Source organism: Nannobrachium achirus, assembly GCF_963921795.1.
Source record: "Nannobrachium achirus genome assembly, chromosome: 4".
Lineage (NCBI taxonomy): Eukaryota > Metazoa > Chordata > Actinopteri > Myctophiformes > Myctophidae > Nannobrachium > Nannobrachium achirus.
The window spans coordinates 5,177,668-5,197,527 of NC_137813.1; the positions used below are offsets into that span (position 1 = coordinate 5,177,668).

At 42.4% G+C, this 19,860-nt stretch overlaps 1 protein-coding gene across 1 annotated transcript in view; it reads left to right on the top strand.

The window, feature by feature from the left end:
- The window catches only part of cep112 (centrosomal protein 112), a gene marked incomplete at both ends in the record, with an annotated part of 95,387 nt that overhangs the window by 43,258 nt on the left and 32,269 nt on the right, over positions 1 to 19,860 (top strand). The window lies entirely within an intron of this gene.

Sequence of the window (19,860 nt, forward strand, 5' to 3'; positions counted from 1 at the left end):
TGTTACGTCTTTTGTACAGGTACATAAGAGTAAAATTTGTTTTTGTTTGGCATCCTTCAGACAATGCAGTCGTATATCAAAAAACAATATACTAACAGCAAACCACATCTAAAAATAATAATAATAATAATCTAAAAAAGGTGTAAATAATAGTAAGTCGTAAAAATGAAAAAATAAAGGAGTGCAAAAGGCAAAAAGAGCAACAGGAAAAGAAAAGAGCATCCTCAGATGTACATGTGCAAAATGTTTGGCATATTCTATACGCCAACAGCATATTTTTCCAGTAGTTGCTACTGTACTGTACTTAACTTTTGTAAACATCTTCACAGAGTGTTCTATGTGCAACAGATTAATATCTTAAAAGGATTATCTTCTCTCCATATCTTACAATACATTAACATCCTACTTCTATACGTACGTGCGTGTAAGAGTGTCACACGACAGTAGTGGAAGCAGCAGATCTAAACAGCATTTTATTCATTATGTTTTGTTCGTTGTATTGTTAATAATCAAACGGTCGTGGTTTTGGAACGCACCAGGTTTCATTGTTAATAATCAAACGGTCATGGTTTTGGAACGCACCAGGTTTCCAGACGACGCGCTGTGGAGATAACGCAGTGTCTGAGGGTGACGTGCGACGCGCTCACATCCACCGTATTTTATTATCATTTTATTATCACTGTGGATTTATGGAGGATAATGAAACTGTCATTAGGCCATTAACCCTCCTCCACCCCTTACTTACACTGATCCTTTCCATATCTCTCTCTGTCTCTCTGTCTCTCCCTCCACCCCTTACTTTACACTGATCCTTTCCATTCCATATCTCTCTCTCTGTCTCTGTCTCTCTCTGTCGCTCTCTCTCTCTCTCTGTCTCTCTCTCTCCTGAAATACACCCAGCCTCTCTGTCACTACCACCGTGTGCACATTCCAGGGTTCCCACGGTCATGAAATTCCTGGAAATAGTTTGAAATTAGAAAAATATTTTTCCAGTACTGGAAAAGTTTTGGAATTTATCAAGGGTCCTGGACGGTCCTGGAAAAAAAAATATCTATGCATTGTCTTTGGTTATTGATTTTGTTAATACCTCTGAAATGACAAATTAAACATTGGCCAAATTGTCAAATATTAGAGGCAGAAATTGTGAAAATGGCCGATCTACATGCTCACAACGCCTCGCAACGCGAGGCGTTGTGAGCATGTAGATCGGCCATTTTCACAATAGAAACGTGTTATACAAAATTCCTCAACTCTTAGTGCTCATCAGGGTGGGGGGTCCCCAGTTCAAATTCAGGGGTCACAGGCTGAAAAATTTGAGAACCACCGGCATACACTACCTGCCTTTGGGCATTGCGCATAGGAGTAAGGGACCTGTTATTGAGCTGAATTATTGTTATATACAGTAGTCCTGGAAATTAGGTTAAATATTCTGAAAAAAGTTTTGGAAATTAATTGGTAAAAATGTGTGGGAACCCTGACATTCACATTACCACACCGATGTGGGTAATTAATTCCTTAGAGTCACTATTTAAAGTTACTAAAGTATATTGATCAACACATGTTACGCTCACAGAGGGTGGGTTGTACAGATACCATCTCTGGATGGTAGTTACAGTAGTTGGTGAAGTTGTCTTCCTGCTCTTATGTCTAATAATTGTTAATAATGTCTGTGCTGCAACGCTCCCTGCAGTCAATATTAACTTGATTCATGCCATGGACCTGCACTGTACTTTGCACTTCTGAGTAGGGATGGGACGATACGCCATATTATCGTTTATCGTGATTAAAAAACACTCACGGTAATCGTATCGTGGAGATTTAAGTTATGGTGATATCGTCCTCTCCGTCATGCACTGGGATCAATTCACCTTTTTTTTGCCGAGCTGCATAATTGGTACCATTAAAACCCTTTATTGGTAAAACATACTTATAAAATGCGTACTTGATACAGTCATTTTTCCTCTCTACCAATTCTCTTTGCCAAAAAAATAGATGATCTACAAGCTACAAGCTCGAGCTTGTATATTGGCTATTTTTTGGCAAATGTTCAACCCCAGGATAAAGGATGTTGGGGATATTTTGATTATCGTGATAATACCGTAAATCGCACAACGCCTCGCACCGCGAGGCGTTGTGTGCTTGTAGATCTGCTGTTTTCACTACTTTTGTGCGACAGCCTTGTATGATGAAGCAGGGATTTGCTTTGCGAAAACAATTACAAATTTGAAACTTGGAGATACGAGGTTTCTGCCCGACAGTGACGATTTACTTTGTTGGCCGCCCAGCCCCCAAAATGGAACGAAGGCCAACATTTTATTTTTATTTTTTTCCTAATGGCCGGCCTGGACCGGCCGGGAATGAACCGGCCGTTCAGGAGTTGTCCCGCTTTTCCCAATGGCCAGCACGTCCCTGTTCCAGAGAGCTGGGTTAGAGTTCTCAACAGGCCTGGAAATTCCAGTATCTTCTTTCTGTTTGCTCCCTGTCCTTGTTTGCGGTGTTTACGGCAAAACACCTTTTCATATATTTCGTAGACGGCTTCATGGATGCTAGGATTCAAGTAGTTAATGTAAATGTAAATGACACAATCCTATTTTATACCAGCATGCACCTTGTGGACTAGCCTTGCTGAGGTCACCGAGAACATTTCAGAGAAACACATTTGTTTTCCTGATTTCTTTTCTTTTTTTTTCTTACCAAATATGGTACATAATCTGGAGATTTTGGCATATTGTGACCGTTAGATTGGCTGGCGATTTGTAGACCAGCTTTGTAAACTGGTAACAATCCTATCACAAAGATTTGGCGGCACCCTGTAGTAACTCTGAGGACCCCCTAGGGGTCCCAGACCCCCTGTTGAAGACCCTTGGACTAGAGCCTAAAGGTCCGTACATACCGCCGGCAAATTGGCGAATAGCGAATTAGCGTATAATTCTCCTTTTGTTTAAAACCTTATAAAGTCAATGGAAGCATCCACACCAAACGCAAATTTTAAAAAAGCGAAAAGGCGTCTGTTTTTTATTCGCCCTTGTGTCGAATTTAGCGAACATTCGCTGGTGAATTCCTCTCTCTCTCTCTGTATTAAATCAAGCTCACTCTATCCTACTTAAAGAGAGAGAGAGAGCAAGGTCGAGGGACCTTCCCTTTGCATTGCTTTTCCGTGTCTCTCGTCTGTGTGGCTGCTTGGAAAAAGTACTCGAATGTCTACTGGTAAAAGCATGGTTTATGTATGTTTTATTGTTAATTTATATCTGCAAAAAGACTAATGTTTTAAAATAAATCGCTGGGTATTAAATACAATAGGATCCGAAATGTAGTGGAGTAGAATAAAGTACTGGGAATTGGACTCAAGTAAATGTACTTTTAATTACTTTACACCACTGCTGCTGCGAGCTGCCTGTCTGTGGGGGAACAGAGCGGAGGGGGAACGGTGAAAGTGTTGTCTCTTCTGTGATGTGATGGGTTGTGTGCGCAGGTGAAGACTTATATTCTTCTTTTTCTTTTTATTATTTAATAGGCTAACAACCACGGCCAGGTCATCATCACTTGAGGATGTAGTTTCCATTGTTTTATTTGTTCCCCCGTCCGTTCTCCTCTCCTTTCTTCTCCTTTCTCCTGTTGCTACAGGCAGATATCACCCCCTCGTATTAGGCGAATTAAGCGAATATTATACGCATATTCACGTCGCTTTTTGGTGTGTATGGAAAAAGGCGAATCGCGAATTCTTCGCCTTTTTGGTTCGCTTATTCACGTCGCTTTCGCTAATTCGCCGGTCTGTACAGAGCATTAATGTCTGCATTAAGGACCTGCACTGATTGAATAGTTCCAGATCCCAGCCATGCGTTGTGATCCTCCGCTGGACGTGTTTCCACTGAAGCAGAGGTTCCAGAGGTTCTCTCTGATGTGCGTGTGCATGGTGACATGTGGCTGAACGCTGTTGTTGGAGTCTTAAAGCAGTCTGCTGCTCGCCGTGTCGCAGACAGGTCAACCACCCCCACCCTAACCCCACCCTCCACCCCCACCCCCACCCTAACCCCCACCCCCTCCCCCTAATGCACGTGAGAGGCATGTGTTTTGTCTGGAGAAGAATCCAAGGCAGCATTAAGCTCTGATTTCCTTTTTTATTGCCTCAGCAGCAGACATAACTGACGTTCTGTGTGGCGGGACTCGGTGAAATGAAGGCTGCCAGTGTTTGCAGTCCATCTCTTTGTTTGTAGTTCTCCTGAATAAAAAAAATAAAAAAATAAAAGAAAAAAACTAAGAAACTGAAGCCTCAATCCAAGCCCCCAGATAAGGATATATGGTATATTATATTTTTGGTGGCTTTTTGGTCTTTATTTATACATATGTTACAGTAGAGACAGACCGGAAACAGAAAGCGAGATGGATTGGGAGAGACATGCAGCAAAGACGGGAGTCGAACCTGTGATGCACTGTCAGGCTACATTAGAGCCTAGGTGCCTGGACTAGCATAACCTTTGACTCTGCTACTTAATGCACTGTTAATGATCTTGTTAATAACGTAATCAATCAATCAATCAATAACAATATAAAGTGCAAGTATAGGTCTTGTAAAGGGGACCTGGGCTAACCACTTACAGTGTACAGTATATACAGTAGGCCTAGCTATGAATATAAACACAAGCCCAATACATTGTTGCAGATCTTCGTATTACTATATATTTTTGAGCGGTGATCACACCGTCTCCATAGCGTGTGAGTATCCGTCCGTCCGTGTCTGTATGTTGCCTGCAACACCATTGAGTGACCAGAGAGGTGCTGTTGAGCAGCCTTGAAATGCACACACACACACACACACACACACACACACACACACACACACACACACACACACACACACACACACACACACACACACACACACACACACACATAAATAGCAATAATGAGGCTATGAAAAATCTTTTCCCCCCATCCACTTCCACTATAAAAGAATCTGCCCTGGTAAATTTGTTCTACCTAGTAACAAGAGCAAAATGGGGCGGGATTGACATACGGTCTATTAATGGACATCGCCGCTCGGTTCACACTGGTGTGATTTTATAGTGAAAATAGCTGATCTACAAGCTCGAAAAGGTTGTGAGCTTATGGATCTGCTCCTTTCACTACTTCTGTGTGACAAGCGTTTATGATAAAGTAGGGCCTTGATTTACGAAGTATATGACATAAAAAAGTGGAAATAGGATAAATCATATTTCTGCCCGACAACAACTAAGTATAAAGAAGGACACAGATATGCACTCCTATCCACCTCTTAACGCGGGAATTTACTGGAGAATGTTTTGCACCACACTTCCGGTTAACAACAGACATACAAGCTCACGTCACGTCGCAGATGCAGCCGTTGTGAGCTTGTAGATCACACTCGGCTGCGGCGCCGGAAGCTCCGTCCAACTTCTGCGCAATGCACGATGGGATGTTGGAAAGTTGTGGATACAATATACAAAATAGAACATAGAAAAAAATAGGGGGAGAAAAATGGAAAATACAATATAACGTTAACACTTTGCCGTCCGAAATAGAATGGTGGTTGGTAGATTAGCCGTGAAATTTCTATTATTGTATTGTGATCTGAGACATAATATTATGTTTATAAACATGAGCCCGCCGCCCCTCCTTCTTGGACAGCGCCGTTGTTTTTTCTTTTTTTTTTTCCCCAGGTCATTAGCTCACCGTGATTTTCTCAATCTCTGTTGGGATAGAATGGGGGTTTTGGCCGATCATCGATCTCCCCGTGCGTTTCGCGTGCGCGATCCGTTCACGTAAATGTCCCCGCAAATAGTCCATGTGTGACTCAAGAGCAGAACTGAAAATTTTCGCTAGCATAGCCCCAAGCATGGCTGCAGTAGGAACACTAGTGTACAGACAGCAAACGGATGGCTGAGAGTAGCCTTGGAGAAGGAAAGGAGCTGACGTCACCTCTGCTTCATGTTAGACCGTGCATGAGCTATCAATGCACGAGTGGTGACTAGGGAAGGTTAGACGATCGCCGATTTTCGGATGAAAATCATTTATTCCGGTTTTAATGACAAAGTCCTGGAAAGTACGGCGTGGCTGAGACTCCTTGCTGGGATGTGCGATATACTACGGTTTTAACGTGGCTTACAAAGGGTTAAAAAGCAGTCTCAAAATAGGTGAATAAAATAAGAAAATACGATATAAAGTTAAAATAAAAAATGAGAACAATGGATGTGAAAGTGGGGTACGGACCCCCCCCAGGGGTCCTCCAGGGAGTTCCCAGCTAAAGGAGAAAAGTTGTCTCGCACTCCTCCTGAACCCAGGCTGGTGTTGTTCCCTCACAGTGAGGATGAAGAGGAAGAGGAAGGTCTGGGAGGATGAAGGGCGACTCTGTGAAGGATAGAAACTGTGTTTCTAACCAAAAGATTTAAACCCATTTAGAACGGGGTACACATTATAGTGTATCATTATTTCATGCTTTAACTATTGAAAAATAGCAGATATACAAGCTCACAGCGCTGCGAGCTTGTAGATCTGCTATTTTTGAAAAATCTTGAAAATTTGAATTTTGACCCGATTCTATAAGTGTCTTTTGAATACTTCTGAAAGTTTTTTTTTAAAAACTATGTTTCTATGTCAGCAATCTGGCCAACCATCGTCAAAGAAAAGGTCCTTTTCACTTACCTGGAGCTCAGTTAGTCTGTTTTTTCAGAGACTACTATTTCAGTGGTTCTCAAACCTTTTCATGTGAGGGACCCTCAAAAAGATTTTTATTTGGCCACGGACGCCCCATCTCAAAATATTTAGTTCCAGGAACCCCCCCAGAAGCAAAATTTGAGTTACAAACGTCCGCTTTGAAAATACATATTATTCATACACATTTTACGACTTTTTCAAAAATAGCAGATCTACAAGCTCGCAGTGCGGCACTCGGTGCCGCACTGGGAGCTTGTATATCTGCTGTTTTTCACTGGTTAAAGCATTCAATAATTCTAGGCCTAAATGGGTTTAAGCTCTGTGCATAAAGACAGAGAGAGGCAGAGCCAAAGCCCTCAGGTACTGCCTTGATACTGTACTTTACTGTACTTTAAAAACAAAACACCACCCAGTAGTGTTGAGTTTGTCCTTTAAAACTATGATGAAAATGGTCATTGACTACCTTTTTTCACAGACGAGAACTAGATAAAAACTAAATGAAAACTAAGCTGTGATGACTAACGCTATGACTAAATATAATGGCCAATTTTGTCAACAGATAGAACTAGACTAAAATGTTAGGGAGGGACTAGTGGGGAAGAGATCAAGTAGAGTCCTTTTATGTTTGGTTGGGCTCTGAAAATATAGCAGATCTACTCTAAGTGACATGTTGTGAGCTTGTATATTGTCTATTTTGTATGTATGTATATATATATATATATATATATATATATATATATATATATATATATATATATATATATATATATATATATTATTATTATTATTATTATTATTATTATTTTTTTACATTTTAGTCAACTAAAGCATTTCAGATGACTAAATGTGACTGTGAGGGGAAAAAGAGCAGACTAAGTACAGAGTGAAAAGGTCAAGTTTATTAAGTATTGATTGTTCAAGTGGTTAAATATCTGAAAAGTGTCATGAATCCAACATACACTATTTTTGTGCTGTCAAACAATGAAATTAAGCCAGGGAGTCTCTGAAAAGGTTGTGGGAGTTCCTCCTTCATTCAGATTATAGTTGTTTTGTTTGTCTAAAGAGAACGTTGGGATAAAAGTTGCTGATGGATTCATGAATCCAATTACCGAGGCTGACGTCTCCAAGATAAATGCTGGTCGGAGCTGTTCTCGCTGCTCAAGCACGGGAACGCGAGCACGTGAGATCATTAAAATAGCGTCCCACCATCAGTTAAAAGAATAATACAAATGAAACGCCACTACAATACTTCTTACCCGGCCTGTGGAGAAGGAGAATTCAGAGATGCCACTTTGTTCAAAACCAAGGCGTTTTTAACTCATATAGTCCGGGAACGCATTAATACTTTAACCGTTATTTTATGCTTTAACTATTAAAAAAGAGTAGATCTACAAGCTCGCAGCGCACACTGCGAGCTTGTAGATCTACTTTTATTTTTTAAAGATCATGATTTTGAATGACTATTTTTGACCCGATCCTATAAATGTGCTCTAAAGGTTTTTGAAAAACACATGTTTCTACGTCAGTGGTTCTCACATTTATTTATTTTTTTTCATGTCAAGGACCCCTGGAATTATATGCATTTGGCCGTGGACCCCCGTCTCGAAATATATTGTCCCAGGGGCCCCACATAAGCAAATATTTGAGTTACAAATGTTCGCTTTAAAAAAATATATATTCAAAGATTTGCCACCCCCCCCCCCCCCCCCCCAAAACATATCTAAAAAGTATTCTAAAAAGTTAAAGTATACAATAATGTTTAAAGGGGAAGACCACCCATTTTCAATATTGAACTATGTCATTAATATACCTTAGAGGAGTTGTGTGGAAATAAAAAAAAGGTTCCCCCTCTTCTGTGTTGCCTAGAACTGGAGGATTGATTTGGGGGTTTGTATTGTAAAGTACAATGTGTGATGTCATCAAGTTGTAATTTGCAATACAAACCCAAAATCAATCCTCCAGTTCTAGGCAACACCGAAGAGGGGGAACTTTTTTTTTCCACACAACTCCTCTAAGGCATATTAATGACACAGTTCAATATTGAAAATGGGTGGTCTTCCCCTTTAAAGTTGTTCCAGGTCTTGAACGTTTAAAAGGATCAGGGAGGCAGCCATTAGCGGTGACACGTTGTTTGTTGCCGTGCAACAGAAGCAGAAGAGCTGAATTACTGATGTGGCATTTAGAACAGCTAATGATGAAGGCCTGCGTAATACTCTGAAAGGTCACAGAGCTAATTCTGCTGCTAAACCACTGCGCTAACGTCTGGAAAACACACAAACCACCCCCTTTACTCCATCACTGCTCTGTATGAGGGCATTCACCAAATATTCAAATATCAAAGTCACTATTCGACATTGTTCACCAAAGTCGAATATTCACTTTTTTTGAATAGTTTTTTCTTTGTGGTTTATAAAGCTTGGCTAGATAGGAAGTCATAACAATGAGTGGATGAATTTGTTAATGCTCTATACCAAGGGGTTCTCAAAAATCTTTAGAAACACATTTGAACTGGGGACCCCCACCCTGACAAGCACTTGGAATTGTAGGTATTACATTTAATGTGACTCGGTTCCGCAGATAAATATTGTGAAAATAGCAGATCTACATGCTCACAACGCCTCGCATTGCGAGGCGTTGTGAGCATGTAGATCGGCTATTTTCACAATGTTTGCCTCTTGCTTACTTAATATTTGACAGTTTGGCCAGTCCTGTCGAATATTCGACTATTAGAATACTTTGATGTTGAATAATTCGAATACTAAAAATCACTATTCGTGAATGCCCTACTCTTACTCTGTATGTTGCTTCAATCACCCCCTCTCAGTAGGGCAGGTTGATTTGGTTGATTTGGCCCAAAGAAATGTGATTTGACATAGAGATGCCAAGTCTATAGTGCACTGCACACATCAAAGAATGTGCACGTCAGAGAGAAATTACATTAACTCATTTGCTGCCATTTAACAATACCTTCGTACTCTCATATGCCCCTGTCTCCATAGACTTCCATGTAATTCATAGTGCAGGGATCATGCACACCCATGCCTAGATAATGCACCACGTGTGTCCACATTGCTCACAGCTTTCAAACAAAAAAATCCGAAAGGAAATCCGTTCAGGCATTCATGAGATAGCAGCCATTATGTTTTCCTAAAATGTAAACAAAGATGGCTGCCATGTTTGAAAGATGGTGTTGCTTTGGGGGTTAAACATGCAATTTCACGATTGCTATCATGCCTACTACATTTTATTTTATTTTATTTTCAAAAACGGGAAATTCTCGGGTTCCTCGGGCATGGCAGGGCCGTACATCGGGATTTTTTCAGGCTCCTCGGCCATAGCAGCAAATGAGTTAATTTGGTGTGTCAGGCGTATTACATTGCAGAACCTTGTCGTGTTTTAGGAGGACCGGGCTGTGCACTTTTTGCCCCGTGCAGTGCTCTAAATAGCGATATCCCTACCAGAATGACCCTAATTAAAGTGATAAATCCCCATCCGGAATCAATGGAGGCACATTTATTGTAATCAAATTATTGTCTTAGCAATGTGACAAGAGTCAAAAAGAATGATTGAACTCAAGTCTCCATGACGTGAGTAATCAATAGGAACAAAACATGTCATTTTGGGGGTGAACTACTCCTTTAACCTCTGTATTGACGGTTCAAGTGGTTAAATATCTGAAAACATAAATTGACATGAATCCAAAATACACTGATGATCGTGCTGTCAAACAATGAAACTATATGGTATCTATGAACAGGTTGTGGGGGTCCCTGCTTCATCTCTCTCTCGACTAAGGGGTCCTTGGCCTGAAAACGTTGAAGACCCCTGGCCTAAACTGTAACTGTAAACTGTACAGCATCCATCTATCCAGTGTTCCAGTGATCCAGCCACTCAGTGCAGGGACGTGCTGGGCCCTTGATTCAGCCTGGGAAAATGAGTTGTAGAGGCCCTCATTGCGCGCTATAGAGATCTCTCTCTACTAAAGATTTGCCATTTCAGATCATGACATGTCAGTTGGCCAATTACATGAGTTATGTTTTGTCGTTGTTTGTATTTATCATTTTAAAAATGATTTAACTAGTGAAAACAGCCGATCTACAAGCACACAAAGCCTGGCACCGCGAGGCGGATCTGCTGTTTTCACTACTTTTGTGCAACGGCCTTGTATGATGAAGCAGGGCTTTGCTTTGCGAAAAAATGTATACATTTGAAACTTGGAGATACGAGGTTTCTGCCCGACAGTGACGATTTACTTTGTTGGCCGCCAGAATGGAACGAAGGCCGACATTTTATTTAATTTTTTTTCCTAATGGCCTGGACCGGCCGGGAATGAACCGGCCATTCGGGAGTTGTCCCGCTTTTCCCAATGGCCAGCACGTCCCTGACTCAGTGACATTCCTCAGGGTAATTAGTCCAACACAGGACCACATTATTACTGGGTCACAGGCAGATTGCAGAGTCCCTAATGAAACAGCACAATGAGTTCCACACAATTAAAGCCTGCCGCCGAGTCAACATGCAGGCCGCCGCTCTGCTCCTCTCTCTGCCACTCGCAGCGGCCGAGAGGAAAAACTAAAAACAAAACTGGGAAGTGTCCCGGCCAGCTGTGGTGCCATCATCCTCCCCCTTTAAGGAGCTTTAAACGGGTTTGTCACCACAGACAATAGCAGCCCAGAGGCAGCGGGGGATTATGTGGAATAAATGATATGTGCTGTTTATGTATTTATTTATTTAATAATAATGATAATAACGTTTGCCTCGCGTGCCCTCGTCGTGAAATGGCTTTAAGGCAACTTTAGAAATCACACTGCTCCTGCAGTCGCCCCGGTTTTCCATCGCTTTCTGAAAGGAGAAGATAAATGTTGTTATCTCTCTCTCTCTCTCTCTCTCTCTCTCTCTCTCTCTCTCTCTCTCTCTCTCTCTCTCTCTCTCTCTCTCTCTCTCTCTCTCTCTGTATGTGTTTGTGATGCATCCGTGCATCGGTAAGAAACATTGATGTTCCTAAGCTTTGGAAAGCGGGTTGCTATTGCTGTGTGTGCACGTGTACAGTACGTATGTGTGTGTGTGTGTGTGTGTGTGCGCACGCATGTACATGTGTGTGCGTGTGTGTGTGTGTGTGTGCCGGTGCTGGGATGTGAAGGAACATGAAAACACATTTTTCTTTAGCAGTACAGTGTTTATCATCCAGCTTTAAACAATACAGAGAGACAGAGTGTTGTCTCTAAACCAGGGGTTTTCAAAGTGGGTGACGGGGCACCCTGGGGTGCCGCAAGATCATTTGATAATATTTGGAATTCATTTGGACACTTGAAAAGAATATTTAGTATCATTTTAAACTTGAAGTACAAAGTTATTTTCAGACAGTTCTAACCAAAATTGCTATTATCTCAACGTTTTCCTCGCAACATAATCACTAAAATATCGTCACTGTCGGGCAGAAACCTCGTATCTCCAAGTTTCAAATTTGTACGTCTTTTGGTAAAGCAAAGCCCTGCTTCATCATACAAGACTGTCGCACAAAACTAGTGACAACAGCCAATCTACAAGCACACAACACCTCGCGATGTGAGGCGTTGTGTACTTGTAGATCTGCTGTTTTCACTAGTTTAATACATTTTATAGATGATAAATACAACACGAACGGTTTTGGACATACAAGGTTTCCACCTGACAACGACCATAAATATAAGGTGCTGGGAGTGAAAATTATAATGTAGGGGTGCCTGGGATTAAAACAATATTCATAGGGTGCCCTGAGACAAAAAAGTTTGGGAACCCCTGCACTAAACAATCCAGAGAGACAGAGTATTGTCTCTAAACATTGCAGAGAGACAAAGTATTGTCTCTAAACCAGGGGTTCCCAAACGTTTTTGTCTCAGGGCACCCCTATAAATATTGTTTTAATCCCAGGCACCTCTACATTATAATTTTCACTCCCTGCACCTTATATTTATAGCATATCGTCGTTGTCGGGTGGAAACCTTTTATATCCAAAACCGTTCGTTTTCTATTTATCATCTATAAAATGTACTAGGCGTTGTGTGCTTGTAGATCGGCTTTTTTCACTAGTTTTGTGCGATAGAAGTTTCTGCCCAACAGTGACGATATTTTAGTGATTATGTTGTGAGGAAAACGTTGAGATAACAGCCAGTTTGGTTAGAACTGACTGAAAATAACTTTGTACTTAAAGTTTAAAATGATACTAAATATTTCTTCAAGTGTCCAAATAAATTCCAAATATTATCAAATGATCTCGCGGCACCCCTGGACTGCCGTCACGGCACCCCAGGGTGCCCCGTCACCCACTTTGAAAACCCTTGCTCTAAACATTACAGAGAGACAGAGTATTGTCTCTAAACATTACATAGGGACAGAGTATTGTATTTTAACGGTGCAAAGGGACATTTTGGGGCGTATTGTCTTGAAAGCAGGACAGTGTACTGTCTGCGTTGTCACTGTCACCGCGTCGTGTCGCTGGTGACAGGGGGACGGGCCACAGACAGACGGCTCTGCACGCCGTGCATAAATTATCTCCCTCGCTAGCGCCGCTTAACGAGCCAGACGCTCTCTCGTTAAGAGTTAAACACGGAGAAAGAGTGGCAACGTCGATGTAGTGGTGGTCCTCGAGACTAATTAACAACCACACACATACCGTACATGTATGCACGCGCGCGCGCGCACGCACGCACGCAAACACACGCACACACACGTGCACATGCACGCACACGCACACACACACACACACACACACACACACACACACACACACACACACACACACACACACACGTTTTCATCACTTGTGGGGACGTCAACATTTTAGGACAGTGGTTTTGTTTCACCGTAAGCCTGTGGACTAAAAAAGAATAGCAGATCTACAAGCTCACAACACGTCACAGTGGTCTGCGGATCAGCTTGTAGATCAGCTTTTTTTCCGGGTGCACGACACGAGCACGCAGCTAAGTATGAACAGGCATAATGGGCTCTATTTTGATTGTCTTAAAGGACAACTTTAGTTTTTTACAACAAGGGTTCATATTTTAGATTGTAATTAAAGAATATAAAAGATGAGTGTTACATTGATTTCATTTACTTCTTTCTATTGTTTTAGAGATTTTTATCTAAGTGGCTAAATATGCCATTTTACACAGAATAAGCCCATTCCCAAGATACAACGCAACCTTTCATGGTTGGATGTGACTTATGGGGGCTAGAAGTGTTACTGTAAATAGCAATAAAGAAACTGCTGGCTTATTGTGTCTAAAAGGACATATTTAGCCACTTGTACGCATGCCCCCATGCGTATGCATGCCCCCCATTTTAGCACGATAAACGCGATAAAACAATAGAACAAAGCAAATGAAAACATTCTAACTCTCACTTTTTCTTTTCTCTAATTACATTATCTAAAATATGAACCCTTGTTGTAAAAAAACAAAGTTGTCCTTTAAGTACCAGCTCTTACAGCTCATCCGCACTGCAAGCGATGCGACGCGAGCGATGAAATCTCATTAAAATGCACGTGTTTCAATGAGGACGTCCTGACCTACCGCGAGCGACGCCGCGGCACGACACGACGACGTCCACCCCTCGGTTTTCGAGTCTCTATTTGAGCGAGGTTTTGCGGCGATGTCCATAGAGGTCATGTCCCGCCCCAAAATACTTTTATTAATTCATTATTTTTATTTGATTGGTTCAGGCTGCCGTCACAATGACGCAATGGCCGACGCTCCATATATGCGGACAGTAATTTCGTGGGACATCGTATCACGTCGCTCGCCTGCGTGCAGTGCGGATGAGGTGTTATGCCTTAACTTAAAGGCCCGTCCATACTGTCTCCGACCACCAAACTTTTCGTCGGAAAGGTCCGGTTCAACTACAACATGACATCACCCCAACTTCTGAAAAGCTTTACCCCGAATTATAGAGTTCGGAAAGCTGCACGTCAGAAATTCAGATCCGTGATTGGAGACAGTATGGACATGTCTTTAAGTTAAGGCATAAAGAGCTAGTACTTAAGACAAGCAAAATACAGCCCTATTACACTAAGGCTAACTCCTAAACCTGACCTCTAATCCTAATCCTAACTCCTAAACCTGACCTCTAATCCTAATCCTAACTCCTAAACCTGACCTCTAATCCTAATCCTAACTCCTAACCTAAATCTAAAGCTGTTTTTAACGGTCAAACAACCTTTTTTTTTTTCTTTTTGAGCGGTGGTCACACCGTCTCCATAGCGTGGCCGTGTGTGTATCCGTGTGTGTGTGTGTGTGTGTGTGTGTCTGTCTGTCTGTATGTAGCCTCTGGTGTATGTAGCCTGAGTACCCTGGGTGACCAGAGAGGTGCTGTTGAGTCTAGTCTGCCCTGAGCATCAACTGCAATAGTTTTGCTGTTGCGCAGCCTCCACGACCACCGCTCAGTTCACACGGGTGTGATTTTATTTTTTTCTTGTGAGGAAAGATGATCGTTTATTTTTCTCACATTCCACTGAAGTTGTGTGGACATGTGGCCCTCAGAAGTAACGCACACACACACGCACACACGCACGCATACACACGTGCGCACACACACACACACACACACACACACACACACACACACACCTGCCTGCTGCTATAGAAACGCTGCCCGTCTTTAAAGGCGATCCAGGAGAACTTCAAAGTCAAAGCTGTGTGTGTGTGTGTGTGTGTGTGTGTGTGTGTGTGTGTGTGTGTGTGTGTGTGTGTGTGTGTGTGTGTGTGTGTGTGTGTGTGTGTGTGTGTGTGTGTAGATAGGAGGATGGGTGCTGAAATTAAACACGCATAACTACTCAAAATGCCTCTTTCTGCACCAGATGCTGCTGCTTTAAGTGTGTGCGCGTGTGCGTTTGTACGTACATGTGTGTGTGTGTGTGGCCATAGTGTTTAGCATCAGAGCAAACTCCTACGTATGTGTTTAGTGTTGAAAATGTGCACATATTTTCTGTTATCTACAGTGTGTGTGTGTGTGTGTGTGTGTGTGTGTGTGCGTGTGTGCGTGCGTGCGTGCGTGCGTGCGTGCGTGCGTGCGTGCGTGCGTGCGTTTCCGAACTTCTCCTGAACAAGTACAACAGGACAAAAGCCGACATGGTGTTTGTCTCCAAATTCTGATGACTGGTTTTGTCGTCTGCAGCTGTAATCCCCTCCCCCGCCCCACCCTTAAACCTCCCCTCTTTACAAAACATAATAATAAATACTAAATCCATAAATGGCAGAGTAAATCCCACCCACCCATCCGTCCTGCCGTATGCAAATGAGTATCGCTGCGTCTGTGTTTATGTGTTCAAGGGCCACAGTTACCATAGTAACCAACACCCTGCAAAGCACTGGGGAAAAAGAAAAAAAGTTTCTTTCTTCTTCTTTTCTTTTTCTTTCTTTCTTTCATCCGCAAACGTGCCACCGATCATCCACGCTCATTTGCATAGAGATGGAGAGAACGAGAGAGAGACAGAGAGACAGAGAAAGAGAGCTAGAGAGAGAGAGAAAGAGAGACAGAGAGAGACACTCATCTGGAGAACAGCTTGCATGCCTGTGTTGCCATGTCTGGTTATTATGAGACACTTTTGGCTTCCTTTTTTTATCTCTTCTGTAATCTTGTAAATATCGGTAGCCGGCGGGTTGACCCGCTGTGAGCTTGTGGATCGGCAACATCCGCGATGTTTTCAAATAGCCGATGGATACACGGTAGGGTTTTGAAGTTGCTCATGTGGACTAATAGGCACTGCTTTTTTTGGGCTTTGTTTTTCATAGAGCTGGTTGCTTATTTCTCTCGTAAGATCTGGCAACACGGCTCGCCTGCCTGTGTGCTACAATAACCTCTATAAAAAATAAAACAAAACTGCATCTTAACCCTGCAAGGCCCAGCGTTGCTTTTTGGCAACATTTTTTAAATCATTTTAAAAAAAATGTTATAATTAGTTTTCCTGTTCTTTGTTCACATTAACTCATCTGCTGCCATTTATCAATACCTTCGTACTCTAATTATGCCAAACTGTCTCCATAGACTTCCATGTAATTCATAGTGCACGGATCATGCACACCCATGCCTAGATAATGCACCACGTGTGTCCACATTGCTCACAGCTTTCAAACAAAAAAATCCGAATGGAAATCCGTTCAGGCATTCATGAGATAGCAGCCATTATGTTTTCCTAAAATGTAAACAAAGATGGCTGCCATGTTTGAAAGATGGGGTTGCTATGGGGGTTAAACATGCAATTTCGCGATCGCTATCATGCCTACTAAATGTTTTGGGGTCAAACATTTTTTTTTGAAAAAAAATCTTTTTGAATTTTTTTTTTTTTTTTCAAAAATTCTCGGGTTCCTCGGGCGTGGCAGGGTGGTACATCGCGAAATTCTCGGGTTCCTCGTTTTTGGCAGCAAATGAGTTAACATCACCATTAAATCCTATTGTTTAGTATTACAATGCCATTGGCCACGATATTTGCATATAAATACCCCCCACAGAGACTGACATTCACACCTCCCAGAGAAGTTGAAATTCCAGCGTCTGGACGAACAACATCTCACTTTTTAACTGAAGCTATTCCTCACTAAAACATAAGTAAAATGCCTGGTATTTTTTTTTCCGTGATCATTAGAATGTCTAGAACATGTACATATGTTGTTATTGTGAAGACTATCCCCAAAATGCAAATTAGAGCATGATGTATTATTTATGATTTATGGCTATAAAACCTTACACAAACATTATTATTTTTTTAACATTACATTTTCCTGTGATTAGGACTCCTACAACACCATCTGATTTTTTATTTTATTTTTTTGGGCCAGTAGAAATTAATTCGGGTCTTGCAGGGTTAACATCAGACACGAGCAGAACAGTTAGAGGATGCTAGAAAGCAGCCTTTTTCTCCCTTCTAGCTTCGCTGTGTGTTTGAACAGGCTGTCCGTTCTATTTGTCTCCCTGAACACTGTTAAAAAAGGAAGAGGAGATCTGAGCACTCAAAGTCAGGAAGAGCTTTGAGGGGCTACACCATGAATTTTAATTTTTCCAATTTTTGAGCGGTGGTAAACCGCTCCATAGAGTGGCTGTGCGTGTGTCTGTAGCCTTTTTCCTCAGCGTTTTGCCATAGCAAAACGTGTGTTTGTAGCATAGCCTGTACATCCTAGACTCAAATCCTAGACTGAAGACGTTATGCAAGCACGACCACCGCTCACTTCACATTGGGTGTGATTTTTATGTATTTTTTTTGGTGTCCCATCAGCAAGTTCTATCCTCACAAAGTCCTATTTCTGACCATTGTGTCTTTCTCAGCGCCTCGCGTTGCGAGGCGTTGTGAGCATGTAGATCAGCTATTTTCACAATATATATCTGCAGGAACCGAGTTAAATGTAATACCTGCAATTCAAAGTGCTTGTCATGGTGGGGGTCCCCAGTTCAAATATGTTTACTTTGGGGGTCACAGCCTAAAAAGGTTTGAGAACCCCTGGTATAGAGCATTAACAAATTCATCCACCAGGGGCATTGACCAACTCATTCTAATGACTTCCTATCTAGCCAAGCTTTATACACTATATATGTTGTAAAGAGAACACACACACACACACACACACACACACACACACACACACACACACACACACACACACACACACGCACGCGCGCGCGCGCGCGCGCGCTGCCATTCTTAGCAGAAGTTCCTGTCTCTCTGCTTTCCTCCCTCTCAGTCGTCACATCATCATCCTTGTGGACCAGCCACGCCCAGTCGTCCTGCGCTGCACCCCCGCTGTGTCTCTGGAATAAACTAAACGCTCCTATCTGTCCTCTGTGTGTGTGTGTGTGTGTGTGTGTGTGTGTGTGTGTGTGTGTGTGTGTGTGTGTGTGTGTGTGTGTGTGTGTGTGTGTGTGTGTGTGTGTGTGTGTGTGTGTGTGTGTGCGTGTGTGTGTGTGCGTGTGTGAGTGCGTGGGTGCTACATGCCTGACTGTGTGCATCTGAGATAGCACCGCTCTCCGCTTTGTAAAGGCATAGGTCGCTTCCAGTGTGTTGGCCATGTTAAAAGAGTGTGTGTGCGTGCGTGCGTGCGTGCGTGCGTGCGTGTGTGAGAGAGAGAGAGCGCACGTGCACAGCCTTCCATGTGTATGTCTTTGAAGTGTTCTTATCTCTCGCTCAGCATTCCTCCCTTATGACCGTGTGTGTGTGTGTGTGTGTGTGTGTGTGTGTGTGTGTGTGTGTGTGTGTGTGTGTGTGTGTATGTGTGTGTGTGTGTGTGTGTGTGTGTGTGTGTGTGTGTGTGTGTGTGTGTGTGTGTGTGTGTGTGTGTGTGTGTGTGTGAGGTGGGTGGAGGTCCAGAGAGGGGCTGGGGTTGGGAGGTGCGGGAGGAGGTGGAGGTGGAGGTATATGGATCATGAATATCGGACGGCTCTTGTGATGGGCTTCAATACTCCAGGCTCCCCTGGCAGGCTCTGGTACTGAGCTGGGTTAAACAGTCTCTGGTACTGAGCTGGGTTAAACAGTCTCTGGTACTGAGCTGGGTTAAACAGTCTCTGGTACTGAGCTGGGTTAAACAGTCTCTGGTACTGAGCTGGGTTAAACAGTGAGTTGGGTTAAACAGTGTGTGCATGAACCCCTGCATGATTTACACCACTGGTAAAGGTCACACAAATTCATGGTCTTCGTCTCCTGTGAAATGAAAACCCTCGTCCCTGCATCGTCCCACATCATCACAGTTCCTCATTTTGAGGAGGATAATAATGTGACATTTAATACGTCTCATCGTCTTAACACCAGGGGTTGTTAAATAAAACGTCTCCCTTAATTGAAGCACGTTAATTTAAAGTCCTTCTGCCTCACAGATGCACCCGGGCTAGTTGCACTGGGAGGACTTCATTTATATAGTAGACTCTCTTTAAAAAAGACTCATTAAAAAGAGTCTGGTTCCATTTTGCTGTGTAATGTCTGGGAATGTGTAAATGCATTATGTTGACACCAGGGATTAGTGCCTGAACGATTTAGCCTACCGTGCAATACAGTATGCATAATTCATGAAGCCATGAATACACATTTGAAACTTGGAGTTACAAGGTTTCTGCCCGACAGTGAGGATATTTTAGTGATTATGTTGCGAGGAAAACATTGAGTTAATAGACATTTTGGTTAGAACTGACTGAAAATAACTTTGTACTTCAAGTTTGAAATGATAGTAAATA